This window comes from Hemiscyllium ocellatum, chromosome 10, assembly GCF_020745735.1.
Source record: "Hemiscyllium ocellatum isolate sHemOce1 chromosome 10, sHemOce1.pat.X.cur, whole genome shotgun sequence".
NCBI classification, from domain to species: domain Eukaryota; kingdom Metazoa; phylum Chordata; class Chondrichthyes; order Orectolobiformes; family Hemiscylliidae; genus Hemiscyllium; species Hemiscyllium ocellatum.
Window position 1 is genome coordinate 8507380 of NC_083410.1, and position 16629 is coordinate 8524008.

General features: G+C 47.6%; 1 protein-coding gene across 5 annotated transcripts in view; it reads left to right on the top strand.

Moving 5' to 3' along the window:
• Window positions 1–16629, top strand: part of hivep2a (HIVEP zinc finger 2a) — a 217087-nt gene that overhangs the window by 140013 nt on the left and 60445 nt on the right. The window contains exon 1 of one of the 5 annotated variants that reach the window (XM_060831222.1): window positions 14119–14150. The exons of the other annotated variants lie outside the window; for them this stretch is intronic. The gene's annotated coding sequence lies outside the window, so the exon portion shown is untranslated. Of the gene's footprint in view, window positions 1–14118; window positions 14151–16629 lie in introns of those variants that run through there. 5 annotated transcript variants of the gene reach the window in all.

Consider the following 16629-nt stretch of genomic DNA (forward strand, 5'->3'; position numbering starts at 1 on the left):
TCCCCCCACCTTGTCTCAGTCGGTTTCCTCTAACTCAGCACCGCCCTCCTAACCTGCAATCCTCTTCCTGACCTCTCCGCCCCCACCCCACTCCGGCCTATCACCCTCACCTCGACCTCCTTCCACCTATCCCACCTCCATCGCCCCTCCCCCTAGTCCCTCCTCCCTACCTTTTATCTCAGCCTGCTTGGCTCTCTCTCTCTTATTCCTGATGAAGGGCTTATGCTCGAAACGTCGAATTCTCTATTCCTGAGATGCTGCCTGGCCTGCTGTGCTTTGACCAGCAACACATTTGCAGCTGTGATCTCCAGCATCTGCAGACCTCATTTTTTACCCGGAGGAAACCCACGCAGACACGGGGAGAACGTGCAAACTCCACACAGACAGTTGCCTGAGGTGGGAATTGAACCCAGGTCTCTAGCGCTGTGAGGCATCAGTGCTAACCACTGTGCCACCTTGCCACCCTCAAATGTTTTTGAGTTTTGTCTCCCACTCCCCTCCTCTATCCGCTCAGTTGAGATTGTCACTCTGACTCACTTCCACTAAACTGGGTGCAGAACTAAGCATAACAGCTCAATGAACTGTTGCTTCCCGGGGAGTATAAACAGCGAGGTCTGAGGGAAATGGGGGAATGACTGGCAAGGGCAGCGTTTGTGAATGTACCCTGGTTGACTTGCTCAGCCAATTCAGAGGGTAGTATGGTCGGATTGCTGCAGGGCTGGTGTCCCAAGTGGGCCAGACCAGGTGAGGATCATCGAAGCCCTACATTGTGCGAGGAGGCCACTTGGCCCATCTGCACAGCCCCTCCAAAGAACACCCCACCCCTTTACTCTATCCTAGTAATCCTGCATTCCCCCCCGGCTGACCCACCTAGCGTGCACATCCGTGGATGCTATGGGCAAGTTAGTGTGGCCAATCCATTGTAGGCTGCACATCTTTGAGCAAAGCAGAGGATAGACTGGCTGAGCGTAGCGGGAAATCGCATGTGACAGAAGTGACCGAGAAACACATGGGTACACTGGAGAAACACGTGGGTACACTGGAGAAACACGTGGGTACACTGGAGAAACACATGGGTACACTACTGTAGATGCTGGTGATCTGAAATGAAAACAGACCGCACATTCTGGAAATAATTTGTTTTTGTCACTACCGACTCTGTGCAAAGATTTTGACCGAAAGACCAACCATCATTCCTGATAAGGATTCTGAGGGAATGCTGTCAGTTTGAATTGCTCATTCTGGGCTTGATATACCTGTGGCACTGTGGGTTTTTGGCAGGTGCGGGGGTTTGTGGGGTGCGCTGGTAAACGGGGTGTTGGTATTTAAAAGCAGGCATCTTCCCAGCCCACCACCTACTCTCCCACTCCACCCTCCTCATTCTGTAGAGGGTGGGTGCACTCCCAAATAGCAGTCTGCCCACCATATGTAAAAAGGATCATTGATCATTAAGGGCGGCACGGTGGCTCAGTGGCTAGCACTGCTGCCTCACAGCATCAGGGACCTGGGTTCGCTTCCAGCCTCAGGCAACTGTCTGTGTGGAGTTTGCACATTCTCCCCGTGTCTGTGTAGGTTTCCTCTGAGTGCTCCAGTTTCCTCCCACAGTCCAAAGATGTGCAGGTTAGGCCTTGGTAAATTGTCCATGTGTGGGTTAGCCATGGGAAATGCAAGGTTACAGGAGTAATGTAGAGGATGACTCTGGGTGGGATGGTCTTTGTGGTTTGGTGTGAACTTGATGGGCTGAATAGCCTGCTTCCCACTGCAGGGATTCTGTGACGATTAGTTAGTTTAGTTGAAATGCTGCTCATTCATAAATATAAATGCTTTTGTTTTGAATTATGACTGAGCAAGTTGAATTTACTTTTGATTGATTAAGCCAAACCCTCGGTTTGCTAGACCAGCCATGACCCCCTGTGCAATGCCTTCACTCAACTTCACACACTTCCTAATGTTCAACTTAAATGCATAAAATGAAACTTTTATGTCATCAAAGCAGCGGGGAACTTGAGTTTTGCTGGAAAACAACACGTTGAAGCTCTTCCCTCCTTCAGTCAACAGACCAATGCAAGAATGCCAGATTTCAAACCATCCCAACAATGTCTATCCCAACAGGATAGATATTGATACTGATTGGTCACAAGGCACTAATTGACTCTGATTGGCCAAGAGGTTGCTATGGAAGAAGCAATGGGGAAATCTGGGAAGTCACGAAAACTCCTTTTGTTTGCAGAGCTCAGGGCCTGGCCTATGAATATACATCTCCTGTAGCCAGTGTAAAGGTTCAGGAACATGAGTTTTTCTCAGCAGTATTCAGGCAGTGTTAGCAAAGCCTAACAGGGGGTCCCAACACCTTTAACGTAAAGGCAGGAAGGATAGAAAATCAGCAAGGACAGAAAACAAGCAACACTTCTGTGACTAAACTGGTTGTGTCATACAAATGGCGCAGGTGTCAGTCAGGTATGAGGGTTTCAAGCAGATGAAATCACTCACTGTTCACAGAGACTCCAGTGAGTGGCATTATTATCCACTAACCAGCTGTCATTGTATCTGCTCATAAATCCAGGTACGCTGTTTGATGGCCAAGACAGAAATTGTGTGATTTAGATCTGGTTTGGTCAAGTTAGAGGTTTATAAAATCATTGGCAGTGTCTTTTCCCTGGGGTGGGGGAGTCCAGAACAGGAGGGTTAGAGGGGAAAGATTTAGAAGGGACCTAAGGGGCAATTTTTTCACACACTCGGTGGTGCGTGTATGGAATGAGCTGCCAGAGGAAGTGGTGGAGGCTGGTACAATTACAACATTTAAAAGGCATCTGGATGGGGATATGAATAGGAAGGGTTTGGAGGGATATGGGCCAAGTGCTGACAAATGGGACTAGATTAATTTAGGATATCTGGTCAGCATAGGCGATTTGGACCGAAGGGTCTGTTACACACGTTGTTCATCTCTATGACTGTAAGTGTCCGAGAGGTTCAGTTATCCATGAAGTTATTTTGTTAACACCCTTATCTCATGCCAAAGTGTGGACTGGCTGCCAATGTTCTGAAGGGCTGCTGTGTCGAGTTGTCGGAAGTTGTGTCTGAGCATATGATAAATACCACTGTGCTGAGTTGTGTAGTTTTGACTTGTTCATTTGCATCAGATTTCAGTTTCAAGAGTAACCCTTTATTCTGCAGAAATTTGCATTTTGCAAGAGACCAGGGAACAGACATGAAGCTCTCACAGATGAGAAACCAAATGGCATGATCTATATTGTAGTAAAACTGGTCCAGGAGTGACTAAAGGACAAACTTGCTTTTCTATCATTGCCTTCCTCAACCTCTGGGACATCCAAGATAATTTTGAGTCCATGAAGGACGACTTGACGTGAAGTCAGTGTTGGAAATTCAAGTTTTTGTACAAGAGGAACTGTAATAATGACCAGACAGTGATCTCGGTGACAATGGTCTTCATAACACAATCCAATCTTATTAAATAGCGGGATGGGCTGCACCATCCACTCCTGGTACACAAAGTGACGTTGCTGTGCTTGGCAATGCCAGTTGAGAGACTAATATTGCTCAGCGGTGCCAACTGGTAACTCTTCTTGCCAATTCTTTGAAGTGTGCCATTGGAGTCTTTCACATATACCAGAAAGGCCATTTGGCCCCTCAGTTTAAAATCTAGCCCTCCCCAACAATGCAACGCCTGCCCAGCACTGTGCTGAAATGCAGGTTAGATTCTCCTTCACTCCCACTTCACCTGAGGAAGACCTCAATCTACTAGCAGCATCAGCAACTTGGATTTATGCAGCCACTGTTAACATTCCGAGATGCTTTATGGGAGTGTAAAGCAAGCCACATGTGGAGAGCTGGCTGTAGATATTGTTAATGAGATTGCTTCGATCCTTACCAAACACCTCTGATGCAGGTGGAATTTGAACCCAGACCACCACGCCAAGAGCTGGGGACCCTACCACTACATCACAAAGCCCTCTAGGGAGATGGAAACTTGGTGGAAGAGGTATGATTTTTGGATTGTTTTCAAGTCCGAGAGAAAGGGGCTTAAGGTGGAAATTCCATTGTTCAGGACTTTAGCAGCAAAAGAGACGTTTGGTGAAGTGTTTTTGAAGTTAGGTCCACGGAGAGGGTGGAGAGATGTGGAGCTGTGAGAGTTTAGGGAGATCAAGAGGGAGTGAGGATGCTGAGCAATCTGAAACCCTCCGATCAGGGGTGAGTGTGCTACCCACTGATTAAAGATTCACATGCTGACTTCAATCTCCCTCCGGCAAAAGTGAGGACTGCAGATGCTGGAGATAAGAGTCAAGAGTGTGGTGCTGGAAAAGCACTGCCGGTCAGGCAGCATCCGAGGAACAGGAGAATCGACATTTCGGGCAAAAGCCTTTCTATCTTGACTTCAGTCTCCCTTAGTCAGAGGGAGAAACAGATTTCATCAGGAGATGCATACTCAAAATGACAGAGTTATGGACTCGCAGCCCTCACATACAGCAGTCTTGGGGAGGGGTATTTTTGAAGACACGATCTGATGCATGCTGGGAGAATGATGAAGGTGACTCGGTTGTGTTTCAGAAATGGCGTGGGCCATGGATGAAATCACGAAATGGAGAATCGGAGGGGTATGAACCCTCTCGAGGGCTGATCCATCCAAATGGTGCAGATAGTGAGAAATAATGCACAGCCCTTTGTCAGAATATCCCCACTTAATCACGTGTGGGAAGAGACCATTCAGCCCATCGATTCTGCACTGACCCTCTAACAAGCATTCGACCCAGGCCCATTGTCCTACCCAATCCCTGTAGCACCATGTTCACCATGACTAACCCACCTGACCTGTACATCCCTGGATACTACTGGGACAATTTAGCATGGCCAATCCACCAAACCTGTGGATCTTAATGACTGGGTCAACCAAATGTCTTGGGATGACAGTGATTAGCAACTGAGTTTCAGAGCAGACCAGGCCTTCAGCTACTCACACATTGCTGTGCCATTGTGGGAATATGTCAAATATTCTGTTTTTTCCCTTGGCTAAGATCAACAGTAAGATCTAGGTTTCTAACCTGCCACAATCCTGAGTGTGCTGACTGCCACACTCACACCCGATTTGCAAGACTCAGTTGAGTTCTGAAGAAGGGCTATTCTGTTTTGCTCTGCAGAAATGTTGCCAGGCTTCTCTCGCAATTTCCACTTTATTCAAAATCCGAACATTGGCCCAAAGTGACATATCTTCATAGACAGGCACCTGTTCCCTGCAAACAAAAGGAATCTGTCCAAGCCTCTCACCTATTTTCAGTTATCCAAGAGCTTTTCTTTTCCTTTATTCATTCACAGGATGAAGGCATTGCTGGCTAGGCCAGGTCTGAAGTCACACACAAGCTAGATAAGGATGGCAGTTTCCTTTCTAAGGGATATTAGTGAACCAGATGAAGTTATGGTCATCATTGGATTCTTAATTTCAGTTTGATGTTGAATTCAAATTCCCCCATCTGCTGTGGTGGGATTCGAACCCATGTCCCCAGAACATTATTTGGGTTTGTGGATTAGCAATCCAATGATAATGACACTCGCCCATCATCTCCCATGGTGGAGCTAATTGCTTCCTGTAACATTGTCTACAGTGATGATTCTAGCCAGTTGCAGTTGACTTGCCAACCAGTCCGCACCCTTTCGTCCTGTAATATGAATTATTGTGATTGTTTGAATCTTGGCGTTCTTGTATTTGTCCTGATGAGACAAAAATTTCTGACAGGGTGCCTCTCTTTCCCGCAAAGCTGTTTCCTTTGTTGAACAGTGATGTCGTGTCTAATTCCTCGGTCAGTCTAATTCCTGTATCCAAAAAAACACACGAAGAAAGAAACTCTGGCATTGCGCCGGGCTCACACTACTCTCCCCTTTCTCTCAGTCTCCTTCACCCCTTACCCCTTACCCTCGCTGACCTACCTTAGTTCCTGGTCCAGTAACACCTCAAATTGTATAATGCTCATCCAGCATTTTCAAATGTCTCCACGGACTCAACTCTTGCTCGTTCTAATCTCTTCCAATTCCGTAACCTTCTGAAATGGCTGCTTTTCTTCATCCCTCCCTTCTTACATGCACCTGATTTTTAATAACCCCCTCCCCCACCAGGTGGCCATGACTTCAGCTCTGAAGTTTCCTCCTTAGCCCCTTTAAGGGGCACCAGTCTGTTTTGACCATGTGTCCTCCTATCCCCGTATATGGATCGGTGTCAGTTTTTTTCCTTGATAAACAGTTGTGTGAAATAAATGCCTTGGGACCTTTTACTTTACAAAAGGTGCTATATAAATGCAAATTGTTGTTGTTGTAGCAAAGAAATACCAGAGGACCTGCAGTTCTCATGTAATATACAATGCACAACGAGGTCTCACAAATATATGGAGAAAGAGGACAAGATCATGAGAACGTAGTAAGAAAGCTCTTGTGAAACTTGAAAGGGTTCAGAAAAGATTTACAAGGATGTTGTCAGGGTTGGAGGGTTTGAGCTACAGGGAAAGGGTGAACAGGCTGGGGCTGTTTTCCCTGGAGCGTCGGAGGCTGAGGAGTGACCTGATAGAGGTTTACAAAATTATGAGGGGCATGGATAAGACAAATATACAAAGTCTCTTCCCTGGGGTAGGGGAGTCCAGAACTAGAGGGCATAGATTTAGGATGAGGGGGGAAAGATATAAAAGGAACTGAAGGGGCAATCTTTTTCACGCAGAGGTTGGTGTGTGTATGGAATGAGCTGCCAGAGGAAGTAGTGGAGGCTGGTACAATGCAATATTTAAAAGGCATCTGGATGGGTATATGAATAGGTAAGTTTGGAGGGATATGGGCCGGGTGCTGGTAGGTGGGACTAGATTGGGTTAGGATATCTGGTTGGCATGGACGGGTTGGACCAAAGGGTCTGTTTCCATGCTGTACATCTCTATGACTCTATGTGACTTCAAATCGGAGCACATTGCTGTGTCGAGTTTGCCCTGCCATTCAGTAAAGTTGTATTTTGATCTGATTTTGGTTTTAGCTCGAGCTTCCTGCCTGCCTCCATTACCCAAGAGACCCTTGTAAAATCTCTCTAACTCTGCCTTGACGATATTCGATCCCCCAGCCTCCACTGCTCGCTGGGAAAGAAAATTGCGAAAGAATTCCAAGAGAAGCCGAGTGGCGCTCTGAGAGGAAAGACCCCTTCTCCTCTTCGTCTTAAATGGGCAAACTGCTTTCCCTGCTCGCAGACTTAGCTACAAGATGGACCATCTCCCTAGCCTCTACCCTGATATTTCCCTTTGCCTATGCTTCACCTGTCATCGAAACTCCAAGTAAACTCCTCCAGCAGGGTAAAGCCAGTGGGTCGAATCCACAAGATTCCACCTCCCATCAGAATGGGATTAAGGTGGGACTGTGATACTGCTTCCTGCTGAATTGTTTGCTAATGTTTATTGGTGAGAATTCAGTGCAAGTATTTTGATCAAAATCTGGTCACATTTGGTGTTGATTGGCAAATTCCGAGCCCAGTGACAGATTTTGCTTCAGACCGCGTTAATAAGCAGCGAGAATGCATCTTAAGAGACTCAAATCCACTGGTCACTTTGCTAAGACAGAGAGTTCACATTGCTGTCGAAAGCCTCTATGTCTGGGGACAGTCTTCCCAATAATGCATTTGACCAGCCCGCCTTATACCGTCCAATTAAACACCCAAATAAAAATCTAACAGGATTATGAATAGAAATGCAATCTGCGCGTCAGAGGGAGCCCCGTTAATACTGGAGAATGAGGGTGGGCTCCCTTAGCTGGATGGGTGGGTGAGGTGGCTGGTTTGTAGCATGGAGAGATGCCAACTGCGTGGGTTCAATTCCTGCACCGGCTGAGGTTATTATGAAATATCCCACTTACCCAACCTCACTTGAGATGTGGTGACCTTCAGGTTCGACTCGCTGCCCGGTACCTCTCCCGAGTGAGAGAGCAGTTCTCTGAAACAATGACAATTGTGCTGTTACTATTTGACTATTTGGGAATGAATATACTGCTCCCCCCACCCCTCCATTTTGAAGGGTAGGATTTGAATCTGTCCTGTGTTCCACCATCCAGTTTGGGCTGTCATTCGAGCCTGACAGGATATGTCAGGTTGGAGTTGAGGGGGTCACCTTTGACCTGCCAAGGGCACCTGACCCTGCTAGGAACAGCAAGTGAAACCCGACAAAGCCCAGCTGAAGACACTTCTGTTTCCGGCTGATATTGGTCCCCTCAAAGCAAACTTGGGAAGTTTTGTTCTGCTGGGGGTCAAGGGGCCTGGGCCACTGTCTGTCGACAACCTCTCCATTCTCCCCTCCTGTGGCGGAGCGAAAAATTGGTAACTTTTGTGTCATGGAGGTGCATCTGTTAAGACCACTCCATAGGCCAGTGTGTCAACTGCACCTCACCATCCAATCTCAATGGACCATCCCAAAGGCATTGTACAGCCAATGAGGCACTCTCAAAGAGGGTCACACAGCATAGAAACAGTCTCTTCAGCCCACCATGCTCATGCTAGCCAACACACAACTCATTCTGTGATGTAGCGGCCAACTTGCACAGTAAGATCCCACAAGCGCCAGAGCGATGTTGACTGATTATTTCTTTTCCTGAGCAAAGTTACATGAAGAGTTAAATACCACCACCCCCACCCTCCCACAGTTGCTTCTCTGTGACATACCCCACAAAGGGGGTCATTTCGCTCCCACCAGAGAGGGGCAAAAGGTGGACATTGAGGCGAGAAGGGGTTGGGGTGGGTGGGATCGGTCTTAAGGACTCACTCACAAGACACTACCTCCAGCCCCAGGAGCGCCCCCTCAGTGCTGAGCTGGGAGCCTGGGTCTCAGGAGTGGGGCATTGCCTGTCTGACTGTGTGGCATGTGTGTTCACACTAGGGTCAGCCTGAACTACCAGTCCTACCCCCGACATCAGGGTGGCACGGTGGCTCAGTGGTTAGCACTGCTGCCTCACAGTGCTGGGGATGCAGGTTCAAGTCTAGCCTCGGCAATCGTCTGTGTGGAGTTTGCACGTTTTCTCCGTGTCTGCGTGGGTTTCCTCTGGGAGCTCTAGTTTCCTTCCCTAATCCAAAGATGTGCAGGTTAGGTGGATCGATCCAGCTATAAGTGAAGGCAATGGCCGAGTGGTGCCGGTGGTGGACTGTTAATTCAGAGATGAAAATGTGTTGCTGGTCAAAGCACAGCAGGCCAGGCAGCATCTCAGGAATAGAGAATTCGACGTTTCAAGCATAAGCCCTTCATTAGGAATGAGAGAGAGTAGCCAAGCAGGCTAAGATAAAAGGTAGGGAGGAGGGACTTGGGGGAGGGGCGATGGAGATGTGATAGGTGGAAGGAGGTCAAGGTGAGGGTGATAGGCCGGAGTGGGGTCACCCTCACCTTGACCTCCTTCCACCTATCCCACCTCCATCGCCCCTCCCCCAAGTCCCTCCTCCCTACCTTTTATCTTAGCCTGCTTGGCTACTCTCTCTCATTCCTAATGAAGGGCTTATGCTTGAAACGTCGAATTCTCTATTCCTGAGATGCTGCCTGGCCTGCTGTGTTTTGACCAGCAACACATTTTCAGCTGTGATCTCCAGCATCTGCAGACCTCATTTTTTACTGTTAATTCAGAGATCCAGGAAATCCTCTAAGGAACCTGCGTTTGAATCCTACCACAGCAGGTGGTGGAACTTGTATTCAGTAAATATCTGAAATGCAGAGTCTAAGGATGGCCATGAATTGGGAAAACCCATCTGGTTCACTAATGTCCTTGAAGGAAGGAAACTGCCATCCTTACCTGGTCTGGCCTACATGTGACTCCAGGCCCACAGCAATATGGTTGACTTTTAACTGCCCTCTGGGCAATTAGGGATGGGCAGTAAATGGTGCCGAGCCAGCGATACCCACATCTCATGAATGCATAAAAAAAATTGACCATGGGCACTGTAGAGTTAGAGGTTCTGAGTGGGGCAGGGGAGAGGTGGGTCAGTGATGGGCTGAATGGCCTGCTTCCACACTGTAAGGTTTCTAAGTCACATGTCAAATCTCTTGACGATAGAAAGCAGGAGTGTGCAAAGCCGCTGGGAATTCGTCACTGTACGTTAGAGAGCTTTTTTTAAATGTCCTATTTTATTTGCTGACAGTGCCAGCCCCTTGGGCGCTGTTTCTTCATCTCTTTGATGCCACTCTTGTTAACCAAACGTTGGTGAAACGTGCGGCTACAAATCCTGATAAATCTTATCAAATGTCACCTGCTCGACTGCTGAAAATGGGTAGTTTCTGGGCCAGGCTTTGGAGAAGGCAGCTTATTCTCTCTCATTTTAATAGTTTGCCCTTTTGCAGCGAACAAGAGTGTTATCTGCCCACCCACACTCATCTGCCTTGCTGACGTGGTGCCTCAGTGCCTCATTTGCACATGCTATTTTTGTGAAGGAAAGCAGAGAGCTATACGCCTGCTCCACCTTCCCTCACCCACCCCCCTAGTGAGTGGCTCAGTCAGTGCAGCAGTCACCCTGGCACAATGATCAAATTCACTGAACCTTTTACAATCAAAAGCACCTCACAGCCACTGACATGTCAGACTCCTGCTTCTGGCAGCAGCGGAGGCTACACACACACACACACACACACACACACACACACACACACACACTCTCTCTCTCTCTCTCTCTCTCTCTCTCTCTCTCTCTCTCTCTCTCTCTCACACACACACTCACACTCTTTGTCTCTATCTATCTATCTCTCGCTCACTCTCACACACACACTCTCTCTCTCTCTCTGTCTCTCACTCGCATGCACACAAACACACACGCACTCTCAGACATTCACTCACACACTCTCTCTCACTCACTCTCACACACACACACTCACATACACACACACACGCACTCTCACACATACACTCACTCACACACTCTCACTCACTCTCACACACACACAGTCTCTCTGTCTCTCACTCGCATGCACACAAACACACACGCACTCTCACATACAAACACACACTCTCACTCACTCTCTCTCTCACACACACACACACACACTCTCTCACTCACTCTCACACACTCTCTCTCTCTGTCTCTCACTCACATACACACAAACACACACGCACTCTCACACATACACACACACGCACACAGACTCACTCGCACACTCACACAGGCACAAACTCACACTCACACACAGACTCTCTCTCTCTCTCTCTCTCCACACACACACACACACACACACACACACACACACACAGTGAAATCTCCATACTCTCTCCCTCTTTACCTTCTGGGGCTGAGGAGCTGAGTTAAAAGGGAAATGTAGTTATGTTTCAGCAATGCTGTTCTTAACTGCAGCCCAGCTCAAGGGTCACTCCAACCTTCCCAAAGAGGGCGGCATTCCTTATATATTGTCTCAGGCAGGGAATGTGAATGTTTTGCTTGAAGTGAGTTTGGGAATCCTCTGTGGTTCAGTAGGGATTTCTGACCTGAAGCTTGTTCAAATTTCACAGCATTTCCTCTTTGCCAGATGCTACCTGATGGAAAAAGTGTGTATGTAAAAGGTCAAAGGTGCGCACCTGCAGATTTATTGCCTGGTTGGATTGCCCAGGCTGCAAAAGCGCATTTATTTTGATGTGTCTGTATGAAAATGCAAAACAACTTGGCCTTAACCTGATGGGGAATGAGCTCCTGACTGAAAGGTCAGCCCCATCTCTTGCCCTACACCCCACTCACCTGCACACACAATCTCAGGCATTCAGAGTTGAGTTATCTTGCACCTCCTGTGTTCCCTGAAAGTTGAAATAAAGACTGTGCGCTTATGATGCCCCTGTCATAGCTTTCACCTTGGTGGTCCTTGGTTTGTGTGTATGTGAGTGAGAGAGAGAGAGACAGAGAGAGTGTGAGTGAGAGAGACACAGAGAGAGAGAGAGTGAGAGAGTGTGTGTGTGTAGCCTCCGCTGCTGCCAGGAGCAACAGGAGTCTGACATGTCAGTGGCTGTGAGGTGCTTTTGATTGTACGGTTCAACACCAAAAGGGTTGTGGGTTCAATTCCTTCACTAGTTGAGATTAGGAGAAAATGAGGATTGCAGTCGCTGGAGATCAGAGTCGAGAGTGTGGTGCTGGAAAAGCACAGCAGGTCAGGCAGTATCGGAGGAGCAGGAAAATCAATGTTTCGGGCATAAGTACTTCATCAGAAACTGGTTGGGATTAGCACCGTCTCAACCTTTCCCCTCGCCTGAGGCATGGTATAGAGTCACACAGTATCTATGAGCAAATTACTGAAGATGCTGGAATCTGTACTAAAAACAGAAATGCCAGAGGTCACAGTGGGTCAGGCAGCATTCATGGAGAGAGAGCGAGCAAGCTAACGTTTCGAGTGTAGATGATTGTTCATTGTGCAGCACAGAAACAGACCCTTCAGCCCAACTGATCCATGCTGACCATAATCCCCGACTAAACTTGTCCCACCTGCCTGCGCTTGGCCCATATCCCTCCAAACATTTCTTATTCATGGACTTATCCAAATGTCTTTTAAACATTGTAACTGTCTCTGCATTCAACACTTCCTCTGGAAGTTCATTCCACACACAAACCACTCTCAGTGTGTAAAACAAAATTGCCCCTCATGTCTTTTTTAAATCTTCCTCCTCTCCCCTTAAAAATATGCCCCCTCATCTTGAAATCCCTCACCTTAGGGGAAAGACTTTCACCTTATCGATACCCTTCATGATTTTATAAACCTCTACAAGGTCACCCCTTAACTTCCCACACTCCAGTGAAGGAAAGTCCCAGCCTTTCCTTATGACTTAAACCCTCCATTCCCAGCAACATCCCGGTAAGGCTTTTCTGAACCCTCTCCATCTTAATAACACCCATCCTATAGCAGGGTGACCAGAGCTAGAGACAGTACTCCAGAAGAGGCTTCCACAACATCCTGTCCAACCTCAACATGACATCCCTTGTGGGCAACCTTTCCACACCGACCCTTAGAATCTTCTAATTTTCCTTAAGGCCACCTCTCATTCTTTGATGTTCCAATGAGTGCAGGCTTCAACTATTTGACCTCTCCTTCAGACACTGCCTCCAGATTTGACATTAGCTTATGGAACCTTGTCTGGACTGTCTCTACAGCCAGTATCTCTTTCCTTAGAGAAATTATATAACCAGGGGGCTGAGAGGTGGAATCATAAAATTGTACAGCACAGGAAGAGGCCACTCATCCCATCGTGTTTGTACTAGCTCTTGAAAGAGCTATCCAATTTCAGCCCACTCCCCTTGGTGCTGGTCTCTATAAGTTCTAAATAAATCAAGGGGTTTTTCTCCTTGGAGAGAATTAGGGGTTACAGGGATAAGGCAGGAATGTGGACTTGACTGACATAACTCAAAGAACTGCAGGTGCTGGAAATCTGACAGAAAATCAGAAATTGCCAGAGAAACTCCACAGGACGAGCACCATCCGTGGGGAGAGAAAACAGAGTTAACGTTTTGAGTCCAGTGACCCTTCATCAGAAAATGGGCTCGTGAGGATTTCCAGATGAGCCATGATCTCGTCGAACGGCAGAGTGGACTCGATGGGCTGAACGGCCTACAACTTGTGGCCTTTGGTTTGGACTGTTCTGGTTTGACTTTCCCTGGCAATTTGTGGGATGGTAACAGCGTGATGGGCAGTGCCCTTGCCTCTGAGCAAGGAGCCCCTGGTGGGCCAGGAAGGTGGTGAAATGTTCTGGGCACATGCCAGTGGAAGCTATTAAGAGCGGGTGAGAGTGAGTCTTGGCCAACCATGCTGGGCACAGAGTGGCACCCTCTGGAGACCCAGCCCGTGGTGACAATCTCTTGTGATTGGTCGTGGTGAAAGGAACTGCGTAAACAGATAGAAGCAACACTTTGCTGGTGTCTTGGTCCTCTCTAGATGTAGGAAAGGGAAAATACAAGTTTGGTGCTCAGGATGTGGTGAATCGATCATGCGTTAAGTGGACACTTTTTTAGCAATGACTGTACAGCTACTATAATGAGGTGACACAACTCTTGAACTAACAGTGCATCCAGACTCATCTGAAGGATCGGAATTGGCATGTCACCACGAATTCTGTTAAGGACCTTGCTCAGCACAGACGAGCTGCTACGTTTCCTTACAACGGTGACCGGACATGGAAGCCAATCAATGGTAAATGCTTTTCAGGTCTCCTGAGCTTTGCTAAGTGCTATACCAATGTAAATGGAGACATATAAGATAATCAGAGGGTTAAGTAGGGTGGACAGTGAGAGCCTTTTTCCTGTGTTGGTGATGGCGAGTACGAGGGGACATAGCTTTAAATTGAGGGGTGACAGATATAAGACAGATGTCAGAGGTAGTTACTTAGAGAGCAGTAGGGGTGTGGAATGCCCTGCCTGCAACAGTAGTAGACTCACCAACGTTAAGGGCATTTAAATGGTCATTGGATAAACATATAGAGGCGAATGGAAGAGTGTAGGTTAGATGCACTTCAGATTGGTTTCACAGGAATGCGCAACATCGAGGGCCGAAGGGGCTGTACTGCGATGTAATGTTCTATTCGATGTTCTACGTTCTAAATCTGGGATGGTGTTGTCATGTAACAAAATCCAGTCACTTTCAGACTGATACATGAATGGGCAGGGAGCAGAGGGATACAGACCCTTAGGAAATAGTTGGCGGGTTTAGGTAGAGGATCTGGATTGGTGTGTTGTGTGTGACAACACTGTGTCACAACGGCTCTCCTTAATTTTTTTTTAATTTAACCTTTTTTTTAATCATCTTGTTCAAAGTTGTTATTAGCCACCTCTGGAACCAAATCATAGAATCCCTACAGTGTGAAAACAGGTCGTTCATCCCACCAAGTCCACACTAATCTTCCAAAGAGAATCCTATCCAGACCAATTCCCATATCCTGTCCCTGTAACCATTACATTTTCCATGGCTAACGCATCTAACCTGCACATCCCTGAACACTGTGGGCAATTTAGTATGGCAAATCTGCCTAACTTGCACATCACTGAACAGGCAGACACTGGGTGTATGTGCAAACTCCACATAGACAGTCATCCAAGGCTGGCGCTGAACCTGGTGAGCTAGCAGTGGACAGTGTGGTGCTGGAATAGCAGAGCAGGTCAGGCAGCATTCAAGGAGCAGGAAAATTGACGTTTCAGGCATAAGCCTTTCATTAGACATCGATTCTCCTGCTCCTCGGATGCTGCCTGACCTGCTGTGCTTTTCCAGTACTAAACTCTTGTCTCTGACTCTTCAATATCTTCAGTTCTCAATTTCTCCTCCACTGTGAGGCAGCAGTTGAATAGACTGGGGCTGTTTTCCCTGTCAGAGGCTGAGGAGTGACCTTATAGAGGTTTATAAAATCATGAGGGGGCATGGATAGGATAAAGAGACAAGGTCTTCTCCCTGGAGTAGGGGAGTCCAGAACTTGATGGCATAAGCTTAGGGTGAAAAGGGAAAGATATAAAGGGTACCTAAGGGGCAATGTTTTCACATAGGTGTGTGTGTGTGTGTGTGTGTGTGTGATGGGGATATGAATAGGAAGGGTTTGGAGGGATATGGGCCAAATGCTGGCAAACACGACCAGATTGGGTTGGGATATTGGGTCGGCATGCATGAGTTGGATTGAAGGGTCTGTTTCCATGCTGTACAGCTCAATGCTGACCACTGAGCCACCGTACTGCCCTAGGCACAACTAGATACTGGATCTCCTGGGTCAGAGGTAGGGACAAGAGGTGCCACCCACCCTCCCCTCTACCTTGCTAAAACTCATTGGTTGTAGCTGGACTATGTGACTCTTTCGGGGGTGATGTCAGTTGTATGTGGAAATATGTGAGTGAGGTATCGGTGGAAAGTGAGTGTTGCGGGGGGGTGCTGGTGGGGAGAGGTTAAGTGATCTTTCAGGTGGTCCACCATTCTTTGTCCCCTCCTCCGCGCCCCCCCCACCACCACCCACATTGTCATTCGGCAAATATCAACTCTCTTTGAGAGCAAGGGTCAGGACTGGCGAACAGAAACACAGGCAGCCTTCAGCCCTGAACAGATCAGCCCACTGAATGAGCTCACACAAGCACCGAGCATCTGGGGACAGCTCACATGAATGCCGTCATCATTTCCTTCTGAATGCAGACGTTTTTTCTTAAAAGGGACTGTGACAGACACATGAAAGCCTTGCAATACTGTGCAGCTATTTTTAATATAATTGTGGCTGCACTCGAGCCATCTATGAGAGGAAGATGTACGTTTCTTTAATGCTTCTTACCGTCTGCAAAAAGGCTTTACACAGTGGAGTGCTTTCCAATTTTGTGTGTGTGTGTGTGTGTGTGTGTGTGTGTGTCTGTCTCACTGTTGTCAGGAGAGGTGACAGGCCAGTGGTATTATCACTGAATTTTAATCCAGACACCCAACTAATGTTCTGGGGACCCAGCTTTGAATCCCGCCCATCTAGGGCATAGGTCTAGGGTGAGAGGAGAAAGATTTAAAAGCGCCCTAAGGGGCAACTATTTTATGCAGAGGGTGGTACGTGTATGGAATGAGCTGCCAGAGGAAGTGGTGGAGGCTGGTACAATTACAGCATTTAAAAGGCATCAGGATGGGTATATGAATGGGAAGGGTTTAGAGGAACATGGGCCAAATG